This window comes from Lygodium microphyllum, chromosome 3, assembly GCF_053477565.2.
Source record: "Lygodium microphyllum isolate KBCC chromosome 3, Lygodium_microphyllum_v1.1.10, whole genome shotgun sequence".
Lineage (NCBI taxonomy): Eukaryota > Viridiplantae > Streptophyta > Polypodiopsida > Schizaeales > Lygodiaceae > Lygodium > Lygodium microphyllum.
This window is the reverse complement of record NC_141137.1, coordinates 52,901,437-52,918,282: the sequence shown is the minus strand read 5'-3', so window position 1 is coordinate 52,918,282 and position 16,846 is coordinate 52,901,437. Positions and strand designations below refer to the sequence as shown.

The following is a 16,846-nucleotide window of genomic DNA, read 5'->3' as shown; positions in this document are numbered from 1 at the left end:
TCTCGCGCATGGAGCCACATTGACTCTATCTTCCGAGGCTTTGCACGAGAGCCAAGGAATCTTCGGCTCGGTCTCGCAATGGATGGTGTGAACCCATTCGGTCTGCGCTCAACTTCTTCCAATGTGTGGCCTATAGTGCTTGTCAACTACAACATCCCTCCATGGCTTTCTACGAAGAAAGGACATCTCATCCTTAGCTTGCTCGTCCCAGGCTGCTACAAAGTAAAAAATATGGATGTGTATCTTCGTCCATTAGTCGATGAGCTTAAGATTTTGTGGGAGGAGGGGGTCACTGTGCAAGATATGAGCAGGCGCGATGGTCGGCGGTTAGCCAACATTCGAGCCATTCTCATGTGGACAATGCATGACTTTCTGGGATTGGGAGAGTGCTCAGGTGAGCAGACCTCCGTTCTCGCTGGTAATATCTATATTTTATCTCATTCAAACAAGTATTCACTAGGTCATGGCTCGCCTTACACGTCTGGTTACCTCAGGTTATCATGCATGTCCATTGTGTGGGCCACAGTTAGACTCCTGAAGGTCACAAACCATGAAGAAGATGCTATATCAAGGACACGCCGCTTTCTTGCCGGAGGATCATGAACTCAGGGAAGGTTTCCTTGGACGACCTCCAACACGTATGAACGCCGCAAGCATGTACGAGCTGAAAATGGTAAACCCGGAATCACATCCAAATGGAATGCGACGGTTCTCAATTTTCTATGAGTTTCCATATTGGACCCACTTACAGGTCAACCACTTATTGGATCCCATGTATATTTTCAAGAATGTGGGCAGCTTGCTATGGGACCACATCACAGGAAAGAGAGACACTATAGGGACACGAATGGATTTGAAGGAGGTAGGTAAGATGGAGGCGCTTTGGCCGCAGTCGAGCGCTGATGGTCACGTGCAGCTTCCTCGCGCTCCTTGGGTTTTGTCCACTAAAGAAGAGCGCATTGTGAAGCAAGTAATCAAGTCTATCCGCACTCCGACGGGTATGATGCGTTCTCTCATGTCCGCATTTTTTAAGGATGACCAATTGTCGAGGCTAAAATCCCATGATTGGTATAAGATATGTCAGGTTTGTGCTATAGATGGATTGCAATTAGCGTGGGTATTTTGCAATTTGAAAAGTGGCCATTATTCATAATGCTTTCTCATTTGTGGTAGTTTGTCCTACCGATGGCGATCGCAGGATGCCTTACTCCAGAAATTCGCGGGGCCATTTATAAGTTGTCGAGTTTGGTGCAATGGATCTCACAGAAAGAGATTAAGACGTCCTCTATTGAATCCGTGAGGCGGGGAGCAATGGAGACGGTCTGTCTCTTTGAGAAATACCTGCCCACTAGCATGCTGACGATACAAGTCCACCTTCTTGTGCATCTTGTGGACGAAGTGGAGATTGCTGGACCTGTCCATACGCAATGGATGTTCTTCTTGGAGCGCTTCATGAAAACCCTGAAAGGCTTTGTGCGACAACGAGCTCGGCCAGAAGGTAGCATGGTCGAAGGTTGGTTGGTGTCAGAGGTGTTAGTGCATATCTCACAATGGCTACCAACGGTGGAACGAGACAATGAAATGCTATGGACGCTAAAGGACGATGATAGACTGACTGGAGATGTGGTGGTTGGAAATGGGGTAGAAAAAAGAATGGATGCCTCAATGGAAGAAAAGGTGAATCGCTTTTGTATGTTGCACCATGTCTCCATGGAGACGTGGCTTGTGAAGTACCAGATTGCAAGGCAAGATCGAGAGGAAGTGCGAGCTGAATTCTGACATAGTACGCGTCATCGACCGATTCGATATCCCGAAGGCATGGAGGAGATGCCGCGGTTTATGTCAACACGATGGTTGCATGGAGCCTTGACCGCAGCATCCAGCGAAGGGACAGAGGTCTCAATGGAGGAGTGGGAATTCTCGAGGGGATGTAGTCCAAAGGTGATGAGGGGTTTAGAATCTGTCGTATCTAAATTTTATATGCAACATCTAATTTGAGTGTTTCAATGTACAATACAAAATATATAGTGCAGCGTGGTCGCACGGACGGCATTTTCGCATGGAGCATATTGACAAAATGCGCTCCACAATGGACTGTGGTGTCATGGCAAGGTTCGAGCAAGAGAGCCGACGACGAGCAACGGATCCGAACATGGTTGTGGATGAGATGGAGTATTTTGGGAACTTGCAAAGTATTATTACGGTGGATTACCGTAGCTTCTCCATGATACTATTCGATGTGCAGTGGTTCAAAGTGGTACTTGGAGGAGCTGGAGTAATAGTTCGATGAGGTCCATCGGGATTTCTCGAAATAGATTCCGAAAAAAAATGGATGGATTTGCGCGACATCTTTGTGTTTCCGGCCCATTGTGAACAGGTGTATGGAGTCATTTGCTTGCTAATTGTAATATGACATGGTTTATGTCACAATGGTTTGAACTCGCTTTGTACGTGTTTGTGAACAGGTAATCTTCTATCCAAACCCCCAACAACCTCGATGGTGGTATATTATACCTTCAACTCCTCGAAGTGCGAGAGTATATGATCAAAGCGATGTTTCGAGCATAGATGAAGATAATATGCAAATAGAGGGGTCGATATTACAAGGGGTGGAGGCCGTCGAAAGCTTGGAGCCCGCATCGGCTAACAATGATGGAAATACAGGAGTCCAAGAATTTTTTGAGAACGAGGCGGACTCATTCTTTTGTGGTGACATGTCTATCGATCTTCCAGTGTATGCGGAGTTGTGTCAGGAGATTAACATGGTACCATACGATACTTCATACTTGGAGCATCCACTTACTCAATTCGTTGTTTAGATCTCTTATAAAGGTACATAAGATATGCATTTTAAGAGGAATTTTTTAAAAATGATTTATATTACTGTGCTTTGTATAATTTAAATTGATGTTTCTAACACCATTTTTAATCTATGCAGGTGACATTTTCAGGATGAGTCGAGGGATGAGCGATGAGGAGTTGCAGGACATCTTCGCACGCATGTCTCCAGACCAGCTCGCGAGATTCAGAGAGATGGCAGACCAGGAGCTGTCTCGTTCTTTGTCAGGGCGCTTTGCTAGATTTGCTTCAGCGCGATCGGATGCTTCAGCTTCGAGCAGACGATCTCGACGCTCACGACTTGGGCCAGAGGGAGGGACTGCATCGGGATCAGGGGGATGTTGCTGTGGAGACATGGATGTGGTGTCTCCGTCTCGTCGTTCAGCTAGAGCTGCGTCACCTCCAGGATTTGTCACACCTGTGGGGACCTCTACTCCAGTTACTCTGGCTTTTACGCAGTCGTCAGCAGTTGGCACCCCTTTTGGTGCCACCCGTTTGGGTGCCACTCCGAGAGAGGTTACCCCCGTCAGTACACCGGATGTAGAGGGGTCTCCTGGATATGCCCAGGAGCGTGGACGGAGATGGGAGAGAACCCATCTTAGATAGACTCCTAGGGGTTATGGATATTTGGTCAATAGTAGGTCAGGAGCCACCATCATGAATGATGAGGGGAGGAGGGTGATGGGTCGCATGCGAAAGTTGTGCCAACAAGTTTTTCGGCACAACGTCCTGGATCATTGGAAGAACATACCAGAGGGGATCAAGGACTACATAGTAGCATCCTTGCACGAGGAGTTTCCGGTGCCAACCGCCGCCAGTAGATAGATTCTCTACGGGCTGGATGATGGATTGCATGCGTTCATACATGTCACATAGACGATCCGACGCACGCAAGGCAATCAAGAGTGGGGCTGCAAAGCCCGAGTGGTTAGATGCAGATGACTGGCGCCGACTGAGGGAGGAGGCTACAGATTCTCCAGGACGTTGGAGTCAGCAACGCGAGGTGGCGAGGGCACGACTCGAGGCCGGAGTGGTCCATCATCTTGGAAGTGGCATCCACAGGACATATTTGGAGGACTTTGTAAGTTTCTCTTTTGTTTTGCTTGTTTGTTTTTTTGAAATATTCTTTGTACTGAAAATCATGTTTCTAACAGCTAGCATTTTGTTTTCTTTGCAGCACTCCATTACAAATCGCGATCCGCAAGGCCTTGAGACTCGATATATAGAGAGGCACGGTCTCAATGCATTGATCGACCAATTGTACAGACGCGGCGGCCCTGTAAGTCACTCATCTTTCTTGTCCGTAGTTACCATGAGATATTTGAATGTATTATTGTATGGTGGATTGATGTGTTGTTTCTTTTTCTGCAAAATCCGTTCGATGCTCCTTTGCGGCGGGACGAGCTTTCGGGGGACGAGGATTTGTAGCTCGCCCTTGGATCCTTGGAGCTCACACACCTTTATTTTTTAGCCGCCTGATCTATGTAGACATTTTCTATGTATTAGTGATATCCTGTCATGATTGTACCAATCGCTTTTTATGCGATCATGTATTTATTTCATGTATCAGTTTTATGATTTCAGTATGCATTCTTTTTGTTTGCAAGTGCTTTGTATACAGTAGTGAAACTATTTTGTATGGCTCTCATACAGCACAGTGCTATATGTGGCAGGGCAGCTTGCTGTCCTGCCACAAAAATTTTGTTATCCCTGTTACCATCGCTATTGGCGTCGCAAATTTACTGCTCGTATCACTATATGCGTCGCTATTAGCGTCACAAATTTATTGGTTGAGTCGCTATTGGCGTCGCTATATGCGTCGATGCATATAGCGACGACAATAGCAACGCCAATAGCAACGTTTCTATGGCGTCGTCAATAACAACGCTTTTTGCAACGACGGGGGCAAATTTTGTTGTTTGTATTTTCGTCGCTTTAAACGTCGGTATAAGGTCTATATCTTGTAGTGTTGAGGCTTGACATCAACGCAATACATGATAGAAAGGTCTACCTGATTGCACAAGGCAATGGCAGTGCCCAATTCTTTACAAGGCATAGATAGTAGGTTGAAATTAATTTAGAACAATTTGATGAAGAGTTGAAAATGGTCTATGTGTTTATATATGACACATAGCCTTACAATAGTCAAGAAAGATGATGATAGTTAAGCACTTAATGAATAAGCTTAAGATATTAAAACTTTCAAATTATTGAGATTAACCAGCAAGCAATAATTAATAGATTGATTAGTAGTGTTTAAGAACACCAGTATCCAAGCTTGGTGAAATGCTTATGTTGATGTTCGGTTGAATGTCGATTTGAGAGTCACCCTTTTGGGCAAGAAGCTATGAGTTTTGAGCCTTCTGACCAGCAATGAGGTTCAAAGATGGTTAATAAGTGTTTTAAATCATTGCTAGTGACTTCTAGGATGATTAAACTGGAAATGATTAAACCCGACATTTTTAAACATATTCTCTTCTTGTTCTATTTTTCATTGATATACACCTCACATGTTGTAGTTTAGAAGCACTAAAGACTTTTGATTTTTCGCAAAATTGATTTCAAAGGTGAATTTAAAAATATACTATTTTGGCCCCTTCTATATTGTGTTGATTATGTTTTCTTAAAGTTATTTCTTATTGATGGTTATTGTTGAGTATAAATTGAATTTTTTGTATAGAGTATGAATAGCCACAATTAAATTGGCTTTTCTCATACAAGTCTAGTGCTAACATAGCTATTAAATATTTAAATCAAAACCTAGATGAAACTTTCAAGTAAAGAGTAATACCAATTAAAACAAATGTCTGGCTCAATCATGCACATGACGCATGATCAATCTAAATAAAGAAATACTTGGCACTAGCTACCACACTCGTTGCAATGATGCTTGCTTTCCATAATGGTCTCTGCTGGTTGGTGAAGCACAAAATTGATTTCAAAGGTGAATTTAAAAATATACTATCTCATGCTTATTTTGGCCCCTTCTATATTTCTTCAACTACTATCTTGTATCATGTTTTCCTAAAGTTATTTCTTATTGATGGTTATTGTTGAGTATAAATTGAATTTTTTGTAGAGAGTTTGAATAGCCACAATTAAATTGGCTTCTCTCATACAAGACTAGTGTTAACATAGCTATTAAATATTTAAATCAAAACCTAGATGAAACTTTCAAGTCAATAGTAATACCAATTAAAATAAATGTGTGGCTCAATCATGCGCATGATGCACGAGCAATCTAAATAAAGAAATACTTGGCACTAGCTACCACAGTTGTTGCAATGATGCTTGCTTTCCATATTAATGGTCTCTGCAAGTTGGTGAAGCAAAAAATTGATTTCAAAGGTGAATTTAAAAATATACTATCTCATGCTTATTTTGGCCCCTTCTATGTATTTCTTCAACTACTATCTTGTGTTGATCATGTTTTCCTAAAGTTATTTCTTATTGATGGTTATTGTTGAGTATAAATTGAATTTTTTGTCGAGAGTTTGAATAGCCACAATTAAATTGGCTTTTCTCATACAAGACTAGTGTGAACATAACTATTAAATATTTAAATCAAAACCTAGATGAAACTTTCACGTCAAGAGTAATACCAATTAAAACAAATGACTGGCTCAATCATGCACATGATGCATGATCAATCCAAATAAAGAAATACTTGGCACTAGCTACCACACTCCTTGCAATGATGCTTGCTTTCCATAATGGTCTCAACTGGTTGGTGAACACACACACACACACACAGAGGTAGTGCACTAAGAGGAAAGTGAAACTATAAAAAACATTTGATTGCAAGGAATATGTAATCAAAAACACCACTTAAATTATGCAATTTAGTGAGCGTTGTTGACATATGGTAATTCAATTTGTTGACATTGTAAACTGTCTTGAAAAGCATTGCATAAATGATACTTTAAAGATATTGCTTAAATGGATGCTTTAAAATGTTGCTTAGTGGACAGTTTTTAGCATGCATCGTATCAAAATGGCCAACATTTTTTTGAGCCCCTCCTTCCCTTCTCCCACCCCCCGCCGGGCCCTTCCTTTCTCCTTGCAATGATATGGCTAGAAAGCTAGAACTAGCTAGCAAATACAAAGAATGCCCAAAAATCCAAGAATAGTTGTTGGAGTTATTTTAGGCTCTAGCCTATTGAAACTATGATTTAGATTTGACTTTCAAATAATTTTGAGAATATTGTAGTATAATCACACTAATTACAGTTTAAAAGATTTCCTAACTCTTTCATGACCTGTTCTTTGTCCTCACTAATTGTCATTATGACTTTTGTTAATGATTTCCTCTTAATTATATTTCTCCTTTCCTTCAAGCTCTTAATCGAACATTTTAACTAATTAACCTTAAATTCACACACACACGCACACACACACAAGCTATGAGGCTAGAAGAAAAAAGAGGCAAGGATGCAAATGGTCTGCCTACTTAACAACAACTAGAACATCACCCCCATTTAGTACATGTGGCAACCGGTTTCATTTTGAGTTTTACCATTGCCAACAGTACGTGTAGTATCCAAAGGGGTGTGAATTTCTTTCATACAAGTAATAATCATATTGCTTCCATTTGCAATATTGTGAGACAACGTTAATTTTTTATTGGACCAATGTGGTAACAAAAAAGTTACTTTGTTGGGCGGCCAATGTGTACCAATGTTAGACCGTGGTAAAACCAAAATCGTAAGTCTCGATGAGAATGTGGAATCATGCATAGCCATGGAATATTGAGCCGTGCCAGTTGGAGAGCTTTGATTTGGAGTCGAAGGAAATAAAGGATATTGTCTAATTAGGGATTGCGGGAAGAATTAGGGGTTTGGTAATAGCGATGCGTCGACGGTCGACCGGGAAGCTGGGACTGACAGTGAGCATTTTGGCCATGCTACCAACGTCTCTTGTAGTGTTATAAACAGTGGCAGTGGCTGCCATAGTCGTGTAAGCAGCAGCTGTATGATCATCATGATGCACTATATCAAGGGTGTCCATCACAAGGATTCCTCGCACAAGATGGGCGAGGAGGGTGATGTGGGGGTCCGGGTGGCCGATGCTGCGAAGGGCGGCCTCGAGGCGGAAGAGGTACTCGGAGTTCGTGCCGCAGGGACCGCAAGCGCGCGCTATCTGCAGGGCCATGTCGTAAGCAGGCGCAGGGCCAAGGTAGTAATTGTTCACAGAAGAGTCAAGGGTAGACTTGAAGACCAGGACTTGAAGACGCTGCTGGTCAAGATCAGACGAAGCTGCAGGTGACGAGTATATCTTTGAAGTACATGCGTGCCGGAAGAAAGGGAGGGACGCAGTGTCATCGTATTCATTCTCTCTCTCCCGAAGGTAGGTCAGGGTCGCTTCGGGGTCCTTTACCGCGTAGGCGTAGCCCCAGCACACGGCCCCTTCCTCCTCCTCTAAGGTCGCCACCCTCGCCGGATGCTGCCACGTGCCCCTGTGCTCGAAGCACGCCATGTGCAACGCCCGCCTGTACCCCTTGATGTAGCCCAACCGCCTCTCCGAATATTCGAACCCCGCCTTCCATAGAAGAGACGCATACCCGAACACCCACACCGTCGCTGTTGCAGCTGCCACCATCACCTGATGTGATCGAGAGCGGAATCGGCTTAAAATATGACCCTCTCTCCTCCCGATCTCTCTCTCTTTGTGGATCGCTGATACCCCTCTAATCTTATCGACTATGACCAGAACAATCAGGATGAAATCCACAGTACTCTATTCAATCCTCTTGATGTTCCTAATCTACTCTATCTTATATTATGAATACTTCCATATCGGCTGCGGCAAAGAGTACGAAGCAGCTGCAGTCGAAAGGGAAAAGCTAAAGAAGAGGGAAGAAGAAAAAGAAGAAGACGAAGAAGAAGAAGGCTACCTGCACGTGCGTCGACTATGATTTGCAACTGCAACTGGCTTTCGCAAAATATATAGAAGAGATCTATTGGAACGCGGACTTTCCGGGAAAGGCTAGGGAAGGACCGGTCGCAGGGTGGGTTGTTTGAGAGAGAGAGAGAGAGAGAGACGCGGTGCGTGAACACTGCACATCCGGTCGAGGGAGGTAGTTTCGGACACCGCCGGCCCTGCAGTCACGAGTCACGAGTCAATCGGTCTCCTGTATAGATACGACAGGATTTCCCGTGTGCGCCAGGGCCAATGCCAAGTGGTCTCCAAATAATACCCATAGCATTGGCAATGTCTGAAAGATAAACGCTATTTCTCTGAAAGTTATAACAATTCACCATTGTCCGAAAGATGTCAAAACGATATAATCCTTGGTCAAGCGCCACTTTTGTTTTACATGCCGTACGAATAATAAGCACCCGGCTTTTATTTTTTATACGTAAAGCTTTCCGAGTTAATCTCTTGTTCTTTATCTTCTCTATCGCTCATCTTTAATCTTTAACCTTTCATCTCTCTTACTTATTATTGAAAGGTTTTGAGGCCTGCCATGTGGCAGCACACCGGCCTCATTGTGAGGGCTCTCTCTACCGCTCTCTTTCTCTCTGCTGATATGCGACACACACACACACACATCATATATCTATGTATATAGAGGGTGAAATAAGATGTTATCTTCCTTCTTCCCTCACACTCTCACACAACTAACTAACTAACTCTCTCTCTCTCTCTCTCTCTCAAATAGTTACAAATTCATATCTATTATTACAATGTGCATTAGTTATTAATATTAAATATATTAATTAACATGAAATCAAATGAAGGATATTTAACATATGTTAATTTAGGCCTAGAAGCATCCCACCAACCCATGCTTGGCCCAGTTTGTCACTCGCTCTGCCTACCGGCTAATTTTGATGCCTTTCCACAGCTGTTGGACTTGCTGCTCCTACAAGCTATCTCCTTTGCTAGCTACAACGTCCATCCACTTGCCCATGGATGTTGCACTACTGCAACCATGGATGGCCTCACCAGCCCATGGCAATCCTTAGGTTGCCCATGGTGGCTACTTGCCCTCATTGCCATGCTTGCTCTCATTGCCAAGCCCTCTCGGAGTTGCTTTATGTGTGTGCAATTGGCGACACTATTGCCCCCTTGTTCCTTTGCACCTTCCCATTTGAGTGTGGGAGAAAGAGACACAAACAAAGAGAGAGAGAGAGAGAGAGAGAGAGAGAGAGTCCAAAAGTTTCTAGAGAGAGAGAGACTCTAGAAGTGTCTCATTAACTGAGTTAACAAGACACATAGAGAGAGAGATACTCCAGAAGTGTCTCATTAACTCTCTCTCTCTCTCTCTCTCTCTCTCTCTCTCTCTCTCTCTCTCTCTCTCTCTCTCTCTCTCTCTCTCTCTCGTTTCACTAGTGCTTCTACACATTGCCCACTGCCACCCATGTCCTACTCATTGTGCCCGCAACACCTCCAGTTGCTGCTCACTCGCATCCTATTGATTATGCATGCACGCACACATAGAGAATGTTTTATCGATATTTGTCATGTGTCCTATTGATTGCCCCAAGGGTGCCCTATGCTTGTTGTAGCAAGTGCTAGCGTGGTGTGTGTGTGTGTGTGTGTGTGTGTGTGTGTGTGTGTGTGTGTGTGTGTGTGTGTGATCCTCCACACTATACTCCCTCTCCTCAATGATCTATTTCCACTCCACCTACCCAATCTCCACAACATCTATCTTTTTTAATGGCACAACCCTCCAACCTTTGAAGTTCATAAAGATGGGGACAACCACAGCATTGTCGACACCTATCATTCAATGACTTGCTATTCCACCAAATCAATGTAAGTCACACCTCAAATTCCTCCCATGGGCGCTCTCGAGTCTCTAAAAGCTTTTGCAACCAAAAACTATCTAGGACTAACATCTATCACACCCATGGAGTCTCAATGCATATTGATCTTGATGCATGCCCACACTGACTCCTCTCTCTCTCTCTCTCTCTCTCTCTCTCTCTCTCTCTCTCTCTCTCTCTCTCTCTCTCTCTCTCTCTGTCTCTCTCTACGTATTTTGTGAGCTTCAAATCTCTGACTCCCTCTATGTGATCATGAATGTGAGAGAAGGAACAAGGGTATCTAGAGCACAAGCGAAACATTGTCCATGCCATGGATTAATGTGAGCTAAAGTTCAAGGGATTTTTTGTTCTTTTTGGAGGTTTTCTAAGTTGATCTTGGTAGAGGACTAAAGAGCAAGGGAGCTTGGAGTGAAGGGATTTACAGCACCAAATCTAGGTCAAACAACCAAGAGTCAATGATACTGCAAGGGGTGAATTTTGCATTTGGAGGGGAAAAGATTCTAAATGAGACTTGCATAACTTTGGTAAGTGGTGTGGCTTAATTACAATGTCATTAGTGCATTTTTAGAGATTTTTGCTTCTAGAGTTTAAAGTAGGTTGACAACTATAATCTATTTTGGTCTATGATTAAGTCATGTATTGGAGCGTGCTTAATCCTAGGTGACATTCTTAATCAATTACATTGGGTTAGTGGTACTTGAATTAGATTAATGGTATAGTTATATGCTTTATACAAATGCAATTAACACATATTGTTGGATGTGTAGATTAAATATTTTGAAGAGAGAACGAAGGAGATAGTGGGGTTGCTAGGGGGAGGAGATAATGACATCACTATTGGCAAGGTTGGTACACTTGGTGAGGAGGTGGGCAGACATGAGCTTAACTTTGTAGACATGGGCCACATTTATTTTTTCTTATGAAAATCATGGATATTTGGACCACATATCAATTATACTATAGATGAGCTTCTTGAAGGTGTTGAAGAGGTTTCTAAAGCCGTCGGCATCTTATCTATTGCTAGCTACACTTTGCATATTGTTTTGAACAATTGCATCCAATGCTTTGTTGGCATAACACTATGCTCTCCTTAACCATTGACAAGAGTTTGAGGTCAGTTTTCACCCTTTTAATAGGAGGATAGAGTGTGTGCTCTAGCAATGAGGAGAAGGCTTCTGTTATGTAAATATTTTTGGTATTTTTCGAAAACAATTTTGACATTTTTACAATTGTTAGCTTTATTCAAATGGCTCGAGTATTTGTCACTTTTTAGCAATAAAGTGGATTAGTAGTCAGTTTCACTAAGATGGGTGGGAGCGATTGTCATTTTCCAATAGTAATATTTTGCCATCACATTTTAATCATTTCTCTTAAGGTGAAAAAAAGGTTGTGGAATCCTCCTCTTTGAAATCTTTTCATTTTCATTTCCTCCTTACTTCTATTTGCTCTATAGCCCTAGGAGTTCCTTTTTGTTTTCTCTCCACTCCTTGCACATTTGTACTCTCCATCATCCCACTCCATGGAGGCATATTCTTTGCTCCACATTTGTACTCTCCATCTTCCCATTCCATGGAGGCATATTCTCAATACTAAAAACCTAGTGCTTCTATTGAGTCCAAAGTAACTTATAATATGCTTGATGAGTGAAACAAGTGGGTCCCCTTGACCATAACAAAGGGATGTTGGATAATTATACAACAAAAAAAGTGAAAGAGATCTTGGATATCTAGTCCTTTTTATTATGCTTGAAGGGCTGAGATGAAATCTTTCATCTCAACCCTTCAAGCATAATAAAAAGGAGTAAATATAAGATGGGATATACAAGACGTGAGGGGATCCCATAGATAGATGAAGAAAGAGAACCTCACAACTCAAGGTTACTGAGAGAGAGAGAGAGAGAGAGAGAGAGAGAGAGAGAGAGAGAGAGAGAGAGGAGTCAGTGTGGGCGTGCATCAAGATCATGCATTGAGACTCCATGGGTGTGATAGATGTTAGTCCTAGATAGCTTTTGTCACAAAAGTTTTTAGAGACTCGAGAGCGCCTATGGGAGGAATTTGAGGTGTGACTTACCTTGGTTTGGTGGAATAGCAAGTCATTGAATGATAGGTGTCAACGATGGTGTGGTTGTCCCCATCTTTATGAACTTCAAAGGCTGGAGGGCTGTGCCATTAAAAAAGATAGATGTCGTGGAGATTAGGTAGGTGGAGTGGAAATGAATCATTGAGGAGAGGGAGTATAGTGTGGAGGATCAAACACATACACACACACACACACTCTCTCTCTCTCTCTCTCTCTCTCTCTCTCTCTCTCTCTCTCTCTCTCTCTCTCTCTCTCTCTCTAAATACTCAAAGAAAATGCTAAAGTTCTAAAGACACTCTAAGAGTGTGCTACACTATGCAATAACATTGAGTTTTGACTTAAATTGACTCACATATTGTATCAAATAATATTATGGATCATAATTATTTACAACTTAAATAATGTTAAATGAGTAATCTATATTATTATTTACTAATGTTGATTAGAGTCAACATTATAATTTGAGCAACATGAGAGAAAGGATTGTGTTGCCTATCACGAGGCCTTGGCACGACAGGTCATCTTTTGGAAAGATGGCAAGATCCATGCACAAGAAAGGGGACTGCCTCTTGCTTTAAATTTTGGAAAGGGAGGTATGCAAAAGTTATTAGAAGACTTGGTTGTTCGAAATGCTTATGCGACGGTACATGCTTCTACTTTTGGTCTACAGTTGGATAGAACGCATGGCCAAGTGATGGTTGGTCTAAAGGCTGAAATATGGACACATAATTTGCATGCAGATGAAAAGAGAAAAGTTACAAATAGTGAAATATCTCATGCAGTGAAAGAAATTTATGACATAACTAGCCGGGAATCACCAATAGATGCATATTCAGTGGATGCATATTTAGCAAAAGGGCAAAACACAGATGTATATGTGGGAAGAGAGATGAAGATAATGCAAGGATATATAAGGAAGTGACAAAAAGAAATGTGGATTTGTCTAAAGCTAAAAATCAGCCACCTCCTGAGCATGTTCTGGAAGAGATTAGGCAGGAGAAAAAATAGGACAGCGAGCAAGAGGACAAACAACTAGGATATAAGCTGCAGTCTGATATTGAGACAAGCGTAAATGCCTTGGAAGATCCTGTACTGGAAGATTCAGCAATTGCATCTATAAATTTTCTTAATGTATCTGAAGAGATTTACGAAGATTAGGTTTTACTTGATGTAGGAAGTCAAAGGGAGATTGATGACTTGTTGGATGCACATGATTTGGAGGATAAAGTTATTACCTATGAGACAGTTCATGAGCTTGAGGATATGCTTGTATTAGAGGACGTTAGATATGATGCTTTAGAGTTGGAAACTATTTTAGATGCTTTATCAAAGGCCTTGATAGACAAATCAAAGATGCTTCAAGATATGGATTGTTTCACTATTTTCAGTGATGGTGAGAATGCGTTGAACACAAGTGAGACTCAGTTTATGTTGAATGAGCAGCAAAACAGTTATCAGAAGAAAACTTCCCATGCGATGGATTTTAAGAGAGCAGGTATGTTGCTATGTGTTTCTTGATGGGTGTATTGATAGCATGTATATGGAGATTCAACAACCTCTAATGAATGATATGCACCCAAGGCCTTATGACTCTCGAGAGGGTACTAAGTATGGCTCAAGAGTTGTACAAATGCCAATTATTTTGATCTATGATCCAAGGGGATACTTTCTTATATGCATGATAAGCAACAAGTTGATACTATGGGTGTTTGATCCGAGTGCTGCATTGGTGGCACATACCGGAGGATGTGCAGGTTCAAAGGAGGTGGATGTTGTGCCGCTATGCGGGAATAGTGTGAAAAACTCTGGAGTACATCATCATCCGACTTTCTTATTGATCAAGAGAGTCAATGTGATCTAAGTCATTAGTACTAGTGTGAGTTGCATGGATTATCCAAAAATACTAGATTTTTTGGATAATTTTAGCCTATTTTAGATATGTTGGATATTATTTATCGTAAAAATTTGAAAAAGTTAGAAAAACTTCTAGATTAGGATGGCATGCAAAAAACAATTTGCTTTTTCAGCCAGTTATGGGATTTTTCATAAAAAAGACAAATTGGCAAAATCGCATGCATCACAATCGCTAATCAGAGGTTGAAAACTGCAGTTTGAATTGAAGAAGAAGAAGGAGTGATCAGGGAGATCCATGACCAAGTGCCCTGGGGTTTTACCCCCCTTCTGAGCAACAGAGAAGGAGCTATTATTTCTGATCGAAGACTTTGTTCTACAAGGGAGCTCCATGAGATCTAATGCTTGGAGAGTGCTTTTGAGTAGTGCCAAACAAAGGATTTCAGGTTCTGTCAATACATATTGATTTGATTCATTGTGCTTTGTCATTATTGTGTTTACCTCTTGTGTATTCTTTATCTTATCTTCCATCTCCTATCTCTACTTTCTTCTACCTGTGATCCCCAGTGGATTCGACCTTTCAACATAAACCCCTCCGACAAGGCTGAAGGTAACCGTCAAATGAAGACAAAGGAAGACAAAGGAAGACGAAAGGAAGGAGGCCCACAATGTGACAATGAGGAGATGCAGAAGGCATATTCTTTTTCTTCCCATCACTTTGACGTCTAAGATTGTCTTCAACGGCCTCCAAGTTGTGTTCGACGTGGACAGCATAATCAATTGGTAAAGAGAAGTGATGATAGTTTATTTAAAATGAGAGCAAGATGGCGTTTCAAAGGCAAACGATAGAAATTGAAGCTGATAGAACTAGTCGGTTCAAATTGGTAAAACAAGAATATGCCTTATCCTAAATCTCAGTACTGCCATGGTATTTCTAATCCAAGGAATCGTATCAATGATGTTAGCATGAAAAAGAATGAGATGTGGAGTAATAAAGAGGTACGCTAAGTGAAAGACTTTTTCAACCCTATGAAACTTTAAACTTGGGAGTTCAAATCACTCCTCTTTTCATGCTTGATGTATTAAGATCTTTTGTGAATTGATGGGAGACTTTTGTCACTTCTAATTGTTGAGATGGGAGACTTATTGAATACTCCACCCACTTCATCATCGAGTACTTATTCCTTTTCGATTAATGAGATGAAGAATTTATTGAAAAATATTTCTTCGGCTCTTATGATGAAGAATCAATAGATGCCTTTATCTATGAAGCAACAAGAGCAGCTACATCAACAACAATTGGATCAACAATGGATGCTACATCAAGAACAAGAGCATACACATGGAGTAACCAAAGTGATTGAGGTCATGGTAAGTGACCGCAAAATATTTGATGGTTGGAATGTTTCAGATTTATTTAAAACATTTGAAAGCTAGATGTGCTTCTTTGGAGTTCGTACCAACAACTAGAGCAATTCTTTTTTATGGCTTGTCACGCCTGCTTTGCAGGTGAGAGTGACTGATTTATTGATGCAAGATTCAAATTGGAATGTCTTCAAGAAGACACTCAAAGATGAATATTTCCTAGAGGATTATGGTATTGCTACTCAGAAGACGTTCAGAGAGTGGGTCTATCAGCCCAACAAAGGACTTGTTGCTTCCAAGTTATTGCAAGAGTTCAAAGAACATTACAACCAGTTGGATGCACTTGAACAAAGAGCCCTAAACTCAGAGAAAGTGGAGTTATTCTTGCAGGTGGCTGATCGTGCACTTCAGGATGAGTTGGGAGAGCTTCTTGAAGACCGTACACAACCTATAGGATTGAAGACAGATTGGCAAGATGTTGTTGATGTGGTTTCCACATTAACAAAGAGACGGAGATGGAAGGCTTGCTTACAAAACGGTATGCAAACACCTCTAACGATGTCTTCTCCTACCTCCACTTCTCCTATTTCTCCTTCCACTTCTTCTCCTACCCCTCATCCCATGTCTATGCCTATGCCTATGCCCATTCCTTTGGCAATTGTCAGGCCATCTACCAAACCAATTGTCGAAGACATGGTGGACAAAATTTCAAAGAACTTGAAGGATCTTCAAATAAAGATGGCCAGAAGAGATGAACAACCACTTAACCCAGCTCCAACTTCTGTCCCATCCTCTCTAATGTATGATATGCACCCAAGGCCTTATGACTCTCAAGGGGGTACTAAGTATGGCTCAAGAGTTGTACAAATGCCGAGTATTTTGATCTATGATCCAAGGGGATGCTTTCTTATATGCATGATAAGCAACAATTTGATACTATG

General features: G+C 41.7%; 1 pseudogene across 1 annotated transcript; it reads right to left on the bottom strand.

Moving 5' to 3' along the window:
- Positions 1–7,287: 7,287 nt before the first annotated feature.
- On the bottom strand, positions 7,288–8,856 carry LOC148038337 (gamma-glutamylcyclotransferase 2-1 pseudogene; annotated as a pseudogene). Its single transcript, XR_015690430.1, has 2 exons — positions 8,732–8,856; positions 7,288–8,439 (listed from the first exon to the last, which is right to left on the bottom strand). The product of XR_015690430.1 is annotated as a gamma-glutamylcyclotransferase 2-1 pseudogene (transcript).
- Between the last annotated feature and the right edge of the window lie 7,990 nt (positions 8,857–16,846).